This window comes from Capricornis sumatraensis, chromosome 1, assembly GCF_032405125.1.
Source record: "Capricornis sumatraensis isolate serow.1 chromosome 1, serow.2, whole genome shotgun sequence".
Classification (NCBI taxonomy): domain Eukaryota; kingdom Metazoa; phylum Chordata; class Mammalia; order Artiodactyla; family Bovidae; genus Capricornis; species Capricornis sumatraensis.
Genome location: NC_091069.1, coordinates 195,273,487 through 195,283,298, shown reverse-complemented (window position 1 = coordinate 195,283,298; position 9,812 = coordinate 195,273,487). Strand labels below are relative to the sequence as shown.

The following is a 9,812-nucleotide window of genomic DNA, read 5'->3' as shown; positions in this document are numbered from 1 at the left end:
TTAGTTTTCTGAATGTTGAGCTTTAAGCCAACTTTTTCACTCTCCTCTTTCACTTTCATCAAGAGGCTCTTTAGCTCTACTTTGCTTTCTGCCATAAGGGTGGTGTCATCTGCATATATGAGGTTATTGAGATTTCTCCTGGCAAACATGATTCCATCTTGTGCTTCATCTAGCCTAGCATTTCTCTTGATGTAATCTGCATGTAAGTTAAATAAGCAGGGTGACAATATACAGCCTTGATGTATTCCTTTCCAATTTGGAACCAGTCTGTTGTTCCATGTTCAGTTCTAACTGTTGCTTCCTGACCTGCATACAGATTTCTCAAGAGGCAGATCTGGTGGTCTGGTATTCCCATTTCTTTCAGAATTTTCCACAGCTGGTTGCAGTCTACACAGCCAAAGTCTTTGGCATAGTCAATAAAGCAGAAATAGATGATTTTCTGGAACTCTCTTGCTTTTTCAATAATCCAACGTATGTTGGCAATTTGATCTCTGGTTCTTCTGCCTTTTTAAAATCCAGCTTGAACATCTGGAAGTTCATGTTTCATGTACTGTTGAAGCCTGGCTTGGATAATTTTGAGCATTACTTTAGTAGTGTGTAAGATGAGTGCAATTGTGTGGTAGTGTGCGCATTCTTTGGTTTTCCCTTTCTTTGGGATTGGAATGAAAACTGCCCTTTTCCAGTCCTGTGGCCACTGCTGAGTTTTCCAAATTTGCTGGCCTATTGAGTGTAGCACTTTCACAGCATCATCTTTTAGGATTTGAAATAGCTCAACTGGAATTCCATCATCTCCACTAGCTTTGTTTGTAGTGGTGCTTCCTAAGGCCTACTTGACTTCATATTCCAGGATGTCTGGCTCTAGGTGAGTAATCACACCATCGTGATTATCTGGGTCATGAAGATCTTGTATAGTTCTGTGTATTCTTGCCAGCTCTTCTTAATATCTTCTGCTTCTGTTAGGTCCATACCATTTCTGTCCTTTATTGAGCCCATCTTTGCATTAAATGATCCCTTTGATATCTCTAATTTTCTTGAAGAGATCTCTAGTCATTCCCCTTCTATTGTTTTCCTCAATTTCTTTTCACTGATCACTGAGGAAGCCTTTCTTATCTCTCTTTGCTATTCTTTGGGAGTCTGGATTCAGATGGGTATATCTTTCTTTTTTTTTCTTTGCTTTTCATTTCTCTTCTTTTCTCAGCTATTTGTAAGGCCTCCCCAGACAGCCATTTTGCTTTTTTAGCATTTCTTTTTCTTGGGGATGGCTTTGACCCCTGTCTCCTGTACAGTGTCATGAACCTCCATCCATAGTTCATCAGACACTATGTCTAGAGGTCTAATCCCTTGAATCTATTTCTCACTTTCACTGTATAATCATAAAGGATTTGATTTAGATCATACCTGAACAGCCTTAGGAAGCATCACTAGGAACTAAGCTAATGGAGGTGATGGAATTCCAATTGAGCTATTTCAAATCCTAAAAGATGATGCTGTGAAAGTGCTGCACTCAATATACCAACAAATATGGAAACCTCAGCAGTGGCCACAGGACTGGAAAAGGTCAGTTTTCACTCCAATCCCAAAGAAAGGCAAAACCAAAGAATGCGCAAACTACCACACAATTGCACTCACCTCCGTTTCAGTTTTAGTTCTGTCACTCAGTCGTGTCTGACTCTTTGCGACCCCATCAAGGCTGTACGTTGTCACCCTGTTTATTTAACTTACATGCAGAGTACATAATGTGAAACACTGGGCTGGATGAAGCTGGAATCAAGATTTCCAGGAGAAACATCAATAACTTCAGATATGCAAATGACACCACCCTTACGGCAGAAAGTGAAGAGCTAAAGAGCCTCTTGATGAAAGTGAAAGAGGAGAGTGAAAACGTTGGCTTAAAGGTCAACATTCAGAAAACTAAGATCATGGCCTATGGTCCGTCCCATCACTTCATGGCAAATAGATGGAGAAACAGTAGAAATAATGACAGACTTTATTTTGGGGGGCTCCAAAATCACTGCAGATGGTGACTGAAGCCATAAAATTAAAAGATACTTACTCCTTGGAAGTAAAGCTATGACAATCCTGAACAGCATATTAAAAAGCAGAGACATTACTTTGCTAACAAAGGTCTGTCTAGTCAAGGCTATGGTTTTTCCAGTAGTCATGTTTGGATGTGAGAGTTGGACTATAAGGAAATCTGAGCGTCTAAGAATTGATGCTTTTGAACTGTGGTGTTGGAGAAGACTCTTGAGAGTCCCTTGGACTGCAAGAAGATCCACCCAGTCCATCCTAAAGGAAATCAGTCTTGAATATTCATTGGAAGGACTGATGGTGAAGCTGAAACTCCAATACTTTGGCCACCTGACGCAAAGAACTCTCTCGTTAGAAAAGACTCTGATGCTGGAAAGATTGAAGGCAGGAGTAGAAGGGGATGACAGAGGATGAGATGGTTGGATGTCATCACCGACTGTATGGACATGAGTTCGAGTAAACTCTGGGAGTTGGTGATGGACAGGGACCTGGTGTGCTGCAGTTCATGGGATTGCAACGAGTCAGACATGACTGAGCCACTGAACTGAAATTAACTGATACCTGAATGGTCTAGTGGTTTTTCCTACTTTTTCAATTTAAGTCTGAATTTGGCAATAAGGAGGTCATTATCTGAGCCACCGTCAGCCCCCAGTCTTGCTTTTGCTGACTGTATAGAGCTTCTCCATCTTTAGCTGCAAAGAATATAATCAATCTGATTTCAGTATTGACCATCTGGTGATGTTCATGTGTAGCGTCTTCTCTTGTGTTGTTGCAAGAGGGTGTTTGCTATGATCAGTGTGTTCTCTTGGCAAAACTCTATTAGCCTTTGACCTACTTCATTCTGTACTCCATGGCCAAATTTGCCTGTTACTCCAGGTGTTTCTTGACTTCCTACTTTTGCATTCCAGTCCCCTATAATGAAAAGGGAACTGTAATCACATTTTCTAAATCATATCTGTAATTGCTCACTCTAAAACTAGTTTCCCACCTGAAAAGATTTTAATCCTTTTAAAAAGTATACTGACCCAAAGTGAGTTAGGATCTGCAAGACCTCACCACATACTTTTTGTTTCTTTCAGAGAAATGGCAAAAGAATGTAGGTGTTGGGAGGGAGAGTCATAATTATACCCTAAAGCAGTGATTTCCATCAAATTTACCCAGATAGCTCTTAAAAACTCCCAGATACAGGGTCCCACCTCTGAGTCAAAAAATCTGAAGTATATCAGTAAAGTTAGTTTTTTCTAGTGACTTTTTTGTAACTGTGGTAAAATACACATAAAACTTACCATTATAAATGTAAAATTTAGTGGTATTAAGCACATTCATATTTTGATGCAAACATTTTACCATCCATATCTAGAACTCTTCTCATCTTGCAGAAGTGAAAGTCTATACCTTCATTTGCCCTTCTCCCAGCCCCTGGGCAGCTATTATTCTATTTCCGGCCACTATGAATTTGGTTACTGTAGTTATTTTATACAGGTAGAATTATACAGCATTTGTTCTTCTGTGACTGGCTTATTCCATTTAGCATAATGTTTCCCACAGTCCTTCATGTTGTAGTATGAGCCAGCATTTTCTTCCTGTTAAAGGTTGAATAATATTCTATTGTTTGTGTGTATAACACTTTGCTTGTCCATCCATCCATGATTGGACATTTCCCAAAACAACTTTTTAAAAAAGATGGAATTCTTTAGAAATTTGTTTGTCATCCTTGCTCAGGGACCATGCTAATCTCTGATTGTTGCAGTTTTAGTGTACTGTTGGCAGACTCAGAACTCCAAGTAGTTTTGAGAAGCACCAATAAGGCAGTTTTTTCTAGCTGCAGGTTGGTGGAACATTAAGTCAATTTAGTTGAGTGACCAGTATTTTACAAAGATACAGAATTGGAGAAAATAGAACAACTAAAAATTGTAATAATAAGTCAATGTATTATTTCAAATATTTGTTTCTATATCTATGCATGTTTGTTGCAAAGGAAGGTGACATGTGTACTATGTGAGGATATAAACTAGTTGCTTTTAGTTGCATTTCTTATAGTTGCTCTCAATCAAAAAAAAATGTGAAAGCCACCTGAGGATCAGAATGCAGAATATGATTATATGAAAAGTAAATTAATACCATGTTCTCATCTTGAAACATGCTATAAAATTACAATAGCCATGATTTTACTTTGAATATATTAAAAATAAGAGAATCTGAAAAGAGAAAAGGTTGAGAAATGTCTTCTATGAATTGATTTGGACTCCACATTTCAGAGAGGTCTGCATGTTGCTTATTAATGAATCATTTTAATAATGCAGTATCAGGAGTTATATATGAATTTGATATCTCTCTGATACACTAAGCTTTTATAGACTCCAGAAGTAGATCAGAATTGCTAACGGCAGTAATGAAGAGGTGTGAATGCCACCAGCAATTTAGGATTCGGTTCCAGCTCAGGAAACACACCACCAAAATCAAAATTAATTTCCCCTTTGGCATTTTTCTCAACCATATGTGGTTTTTAAATTATTGTGGTGACTTCTCTCACTGTATTGAAAATATACAGAATATATTTATCTAAGATAAATATGATTTTGCCTGGAATGTTTTCTGAAATAATAGCACACAATATGCATCAGAAAATAAGGCAATTATATACTAATATAACTGTTTGTGAATTGTATTTGGTTCTGCCAGAATTTATGAAAGATATATGTTTAACAGATGTAAATGTTTTTATTAGATCATATGGAACATAATCATTCATCTGCCTTTTAAAGAAGTGTGGAACTCCTTTTCATCACAAGGAGTATTATTTCTGCATTGCCTTAGATGTTCAGTATATGACTCTATCGCAAATCCTCTGTGAGTTGCCTGATGCTGATACTGGCATTAATACAGGCAAACATAGTATTCCTAAGTAACCAAACATCATCCTTTGTTTTAATTCACAAGGAAGATGGTGGGATAGATGAATGAATGGAAAGAGATACATATATGATAGATAGTATTAATATATAAAAGGGTACAGCTAAATATACAATTAAAATTTTAAAAAATATGATAGATATAGACTTTCAATGCATAGTAAGAATTATGTTCATAATTATGATACCTACTTGTGTTTAAGAAAACTTTATACCATGTATCTTCATTGATCCTCAGTGCTATGTAAAAAAGACCAAACTGTACACATTTTAAAAAAGAGAAACCAGATACAGACATTAACAGCCTTACCAATTCAGAAGCCAGGGATATATCAGAAGCAGGAATCAGTTCATAAGGACTGACTTTCAGTCCAGGTATTATTTCACTAAACTGCTGCATGAAACATCATCATTACTGTTTACTTTGTTCTTGTTATTGTTGTTCAGTCACTCAGTCTGACTCTTTGTGACTTCATGGACTGCAGCAGGTCAGGCTTCCCTGTCCTTTACCATCTTCCGGAGATTGCTTAAAATCTTGCTTAAAACTTCGTTCTTAAAATCTCTCAATTTCAGGACAAGGCACTTTGGCCAAATAGTTAAGCTCTGATTTAAAAATTATTGATAATTATCACAAACTACTAGACAAGAACTACAAAGGCAAAAATAATTTTATTCTTTGTTTTGCAAACATGTGCTCAGTGGAGCTTCCCAAATGGGAGTGTCTCAGAATCAGCTACAGGGTCCTGAACAGCACACAGACTTGTGTGTTGCTCAGTAATCTCTCTTTTCCTAAAGGTCTACAACTGATTGGGTGCCTAGGTAGATTTGAGAACTGCTGCTTTAGAAAAATACTTTGGAGTAACTTTAGTGAAATATCTATCAGGAAAATCAAATAAAAGACAATAACATGTTTTATTTACCTCCCGTAGGCCACAAGTCTGAAGAAAATGCTGGTTTTGTATAGCCAAAAGTTTATAGAAATCAGGAATTTCTTTAAATTTCTTTAAGAAAAAGAAAACATAATTATGAAGACAAAATTAGTTATAAAAAGGAGTATTTGCTAACAAATTATAACAAATGCCTTTTTTAAAAGCTTTAAACCACAAATATCTGCCTGACATAGTGCTGTGCTTAACAATATCCTGAAATCACTCTCAATGAGTTCATCAATATCTTCATCATTCCTTTTAAATAAAAGAATGTCCATTGTGTGGATATATTATACCATAACTTATTCAACAACTTATGAGTGGGCATTTAGGATGTTTCCAGTATTTTCAATCACAGTTAAAACAAGCTTCTATATTACATATTTTCATATTATTGGAGATGTATCTTCAGGAAAAATTTCTGGAAGTTGAGTCACTGGGTCAAAATGTAAACACAAATGTAATTACTTTAGATGTTGTAAAATAACATCCCAGAAGAATTGTACCAATTTTCTTTCCATCAGCAATATGTGAAAGTGCCTATGTCCCTACAACCCTGCAAAAGAGGATGCTATTTTTTAAAATTCTTTTACCAGTGTGACAGGTGAGAGATGGCATCTTAATGTAGTTTTAATTTGCATTTCTCATGAGTGAAGTGAACATTTATTCATATGTTTAAAGGTTATTTTTATAAATTTCTTGTGAATTGATAAGACAGTTTTTAAAATAGAGGATTTAAATAGTCAGATTTTTTACTTAGGTGTGATAAATATACTATCAAATTCTATATGCTGATTTTTAAAGCCATAAAATACATTTCAAAATTACCATAAATAGTGCAATTATAAGATTGAACTACTGATAACTACTGATAAGGTATATATCTTAACTTTATAATTCACAAAGCCAGGCTAGAAAAGAAAAAGAATGAACCAATTCCATCAATATGCAATGATAAAATTAAGAATATTTGCTAAGGAGTCAATCCTGCCCCTTCATGGATCTCAGCCTTGTTGTGGCAAAGGGGCTTGAGTACCTCAATAAAACTATGAGCCATGCTGTGCAGGGCCACCCACGACAGACAGGTCATGGTCAAGCGTTCTGACAAAATGTGGTCCGTGGCTGGTGGAAATTACAACCCACCCCAGTATTCTTGGCTGGAAAACCTCATGAACAGTATGAAAAGGCAAAAAGATATGAGGCTGGAAGATGAGCTCCCCAGGTTGTAAGATGTCTGGTATGCTACTGGGGAAAAGCAGAGGGAATTACCAATAGCTCCAGAATGAATGAACTGGCTGGGCTAAAGCAGAAACAACCCTCAATTGTAGATGTGTCTGGTGGTGAAAGTAAAGTTCAATGCTGTAAAGAACAATATTGCATAGGAACCTGGAATATTAGGTCCATGAATCAAGACATACTGGATATGATCAAACAGGAGATAACAAGATTGAACATCAACATCTTAGGAATCAGTGAACTAAAATGAATGGGAATGGGTGAGTTTAATCAGATGACCATTTCACCGACTACTGTGGACAAGAATCCCTTAGAAGAAGTGGAATAGCCCTCAGAGTCAACAAAAGAGTCTGAAATGCACTTCTTGGGTGAAATCTCAAGAGAAAGCGTGATCTCAGTTTGTTTCCAAGGCAAACCATTCAACATCACAGAAATCTAGGTCTATGCTGTATATTAGCACTCTGCTTATTAAACCTCTATGCAGAGTACATCATGCAAAATGCCAGGCTGGGTGAAGCTTAAGCTGGAATCAAGATTGCCAGGAGAAATATCAATAACTCCATATACACAGATGACACTACCGTAATGGCAGAAAGCAAAGAGGGACTAAAGAACCCACTGATGAAGGTGAAAGAAAAAAGTAAAAAGGCTGGCTTGAAACTCAACAGCATTATAAAAAACTAAGATCATTGCATTTGGTCCCATCACTTCATGCAAATCGAAAGAAAAATTAGAAGCAGTGACAAATTTTCTTTTTTGGCTATCTAATATCATTGTGGATGGTGACCACAGCCATGTCATTAAAAACATTTGCTCCTTGGATGAAAAGCTATGACAAACCTAGGCAGCATATTAAAAAGCAGAGACATCACTTTGCTGACAAAGTCCATATAGACAAAGCTATGGTTTTTCCAGTAATCATGTATGAATGTGAGAGTTGGACCATAAAGAAGCTTGAGCACTGAAGAATTGATGTTTTCAAATTGTGGTACTGGAGAAGACTCTTGAGAGTCACTTGGACTGGGAGGAGATCAAACAAGTCAGTCTTCAAGGAAATCAACCCTGAATATTCATTGGAAGGACTGGATGCTGAAGCTGAAACTCCAATATTTTGGCTATCTGATGCGAAGAGCAGACTCATTGAAAAAGACCCTTATGCTGGGAAAGATTGAAAGCAAATGGAGAAATGAGTGGCAGAGGATGAGATGGTTAGATAGCATCATCATCTCAATGGACATGAATTTGAGCAACTCTGACAGATAGTGAAGGAGAGATGAACCTGGAGTGCTGTAGTCCATGGGGTCACAAAGAGTCACACGACTTATTGACTAAAAAACAGCAAAGTCAATCATAGGTAGTGACATTTATTACAGCATTTTAAAGCCTTTTTTTTTTTTTTAACATATTTAGCCATTCTAATATATGGCTGTTTGAAATGACTTCTAAAATCTAGAAATGTTTCACTATTTTTTGTAATATTTTGCTAATAGGGCCACAAAATAAATGTTCCACAAAACACCATTCCAGTGTTCTGAATTAGCATTGCTTATTTTTATTTAAAACTATTTACTGTTTGGTATTTATCCAAATAGTTTCCCTTCTAATAGCAGCACATTTACTTTTGTGGGTACAAATGATGCTTTGTATTTTTTGTCGTGTGTCTGTGTATTATCAAGAACCTAAATGCTTTCAGTCACATATATTACCTTAGTCAAAACTGATCTTGGAAGATTGGTTGTGAAACATGCAAGAGTAATAGTAAAATACTTTGTTGTTTGCCCTTAAAATAGAAAGAGTAGGTTTTATAATCTCTTTGCACGTTTGAAAATGATTGTGGTGTCAAGCAAAGTTTTTGGCTATGCTCATCAAATGAAAGGTAATAATGGATGGTTTGAAGCAAATTATGTTTTGCTAGAAAGTATTCCACTGTCAAAAGGACATGATGGTAATTTTCTAGGGTCATTTTCTAATAGATATAGTTAAGTTCCCCGTGGACTGTGGCCTGCCAGCCTCCTCTGTCCGTGGGATTCTCCAGTTAGGAATACTGGAATGGGTTGCCATTTCCTTCTACAGGGGATCTTCCCCACATGGATCAAACATGAGTCTCCTGCATTGCAGGCAGATTCTTTACCATCTAAGCCATCAGGGAAGCTCAAAGCTTCCCAGTTTTTTATTTTTACCAACTTTTTAAGTTTTATAAATGTAATTTGTTTTATTGGGCAGGCCAGAATTCCATTTGTTGCTTCTGAGTTGGACATATGATAGAAGCAATTGTTTTTTATTCCCATTATTCTGATCAACAATTGAAATATTTACTTATTGAAGAAATCATTTGATCTATTCACACTCTGTATTTGATGAGAATAAGTTTTTGTTCATTTTGACCTATAATATTTAAATAAAAATAAAGACCCTGCTCGAAGTGGTTTATTTATAAGAAGTCTTAATTTTCACTGTATTCAGCTTTTCTCAAATTCAACAAATTATTATTTTGCAGTTTAAAATTTTTCTTTATAACAGTTTTTCTTTTATTAGCCCAGTATATTTTATATTTCAACTATGATTTGATGTATTAGTTTGCATTGATCTGAAAGACTAGAAAATAGCATAGTTTCATTCAGTGTATAGACTATGAATATATTTTCTTTAAAATGTAAATTAAATCAAATGCAGGAAAGTGAAAACTTCAAAGAATTTTTACGTTTTC

General features: G+C 36.1%; 1 non-coding gene across 1 annotated transcript; it reads right to left on the bottom strand.

Moving 5' to 3' along the window:
- Positions 1 to 3,705: 3,705 nt before the first annotated feature.
- LOC138093675 (U6 spliceosomal RNA) lies at positions 3,706 to 3,808 on the bottom strand. The gene has a single exon (XR_011146129.1). It is a non-coding gene; the product is annotated as a U6 spliceosomal RNA (small nuclear RNA).
- Positions 3,809 to 9,812: the final 6,004 nt, after the last annotated feature.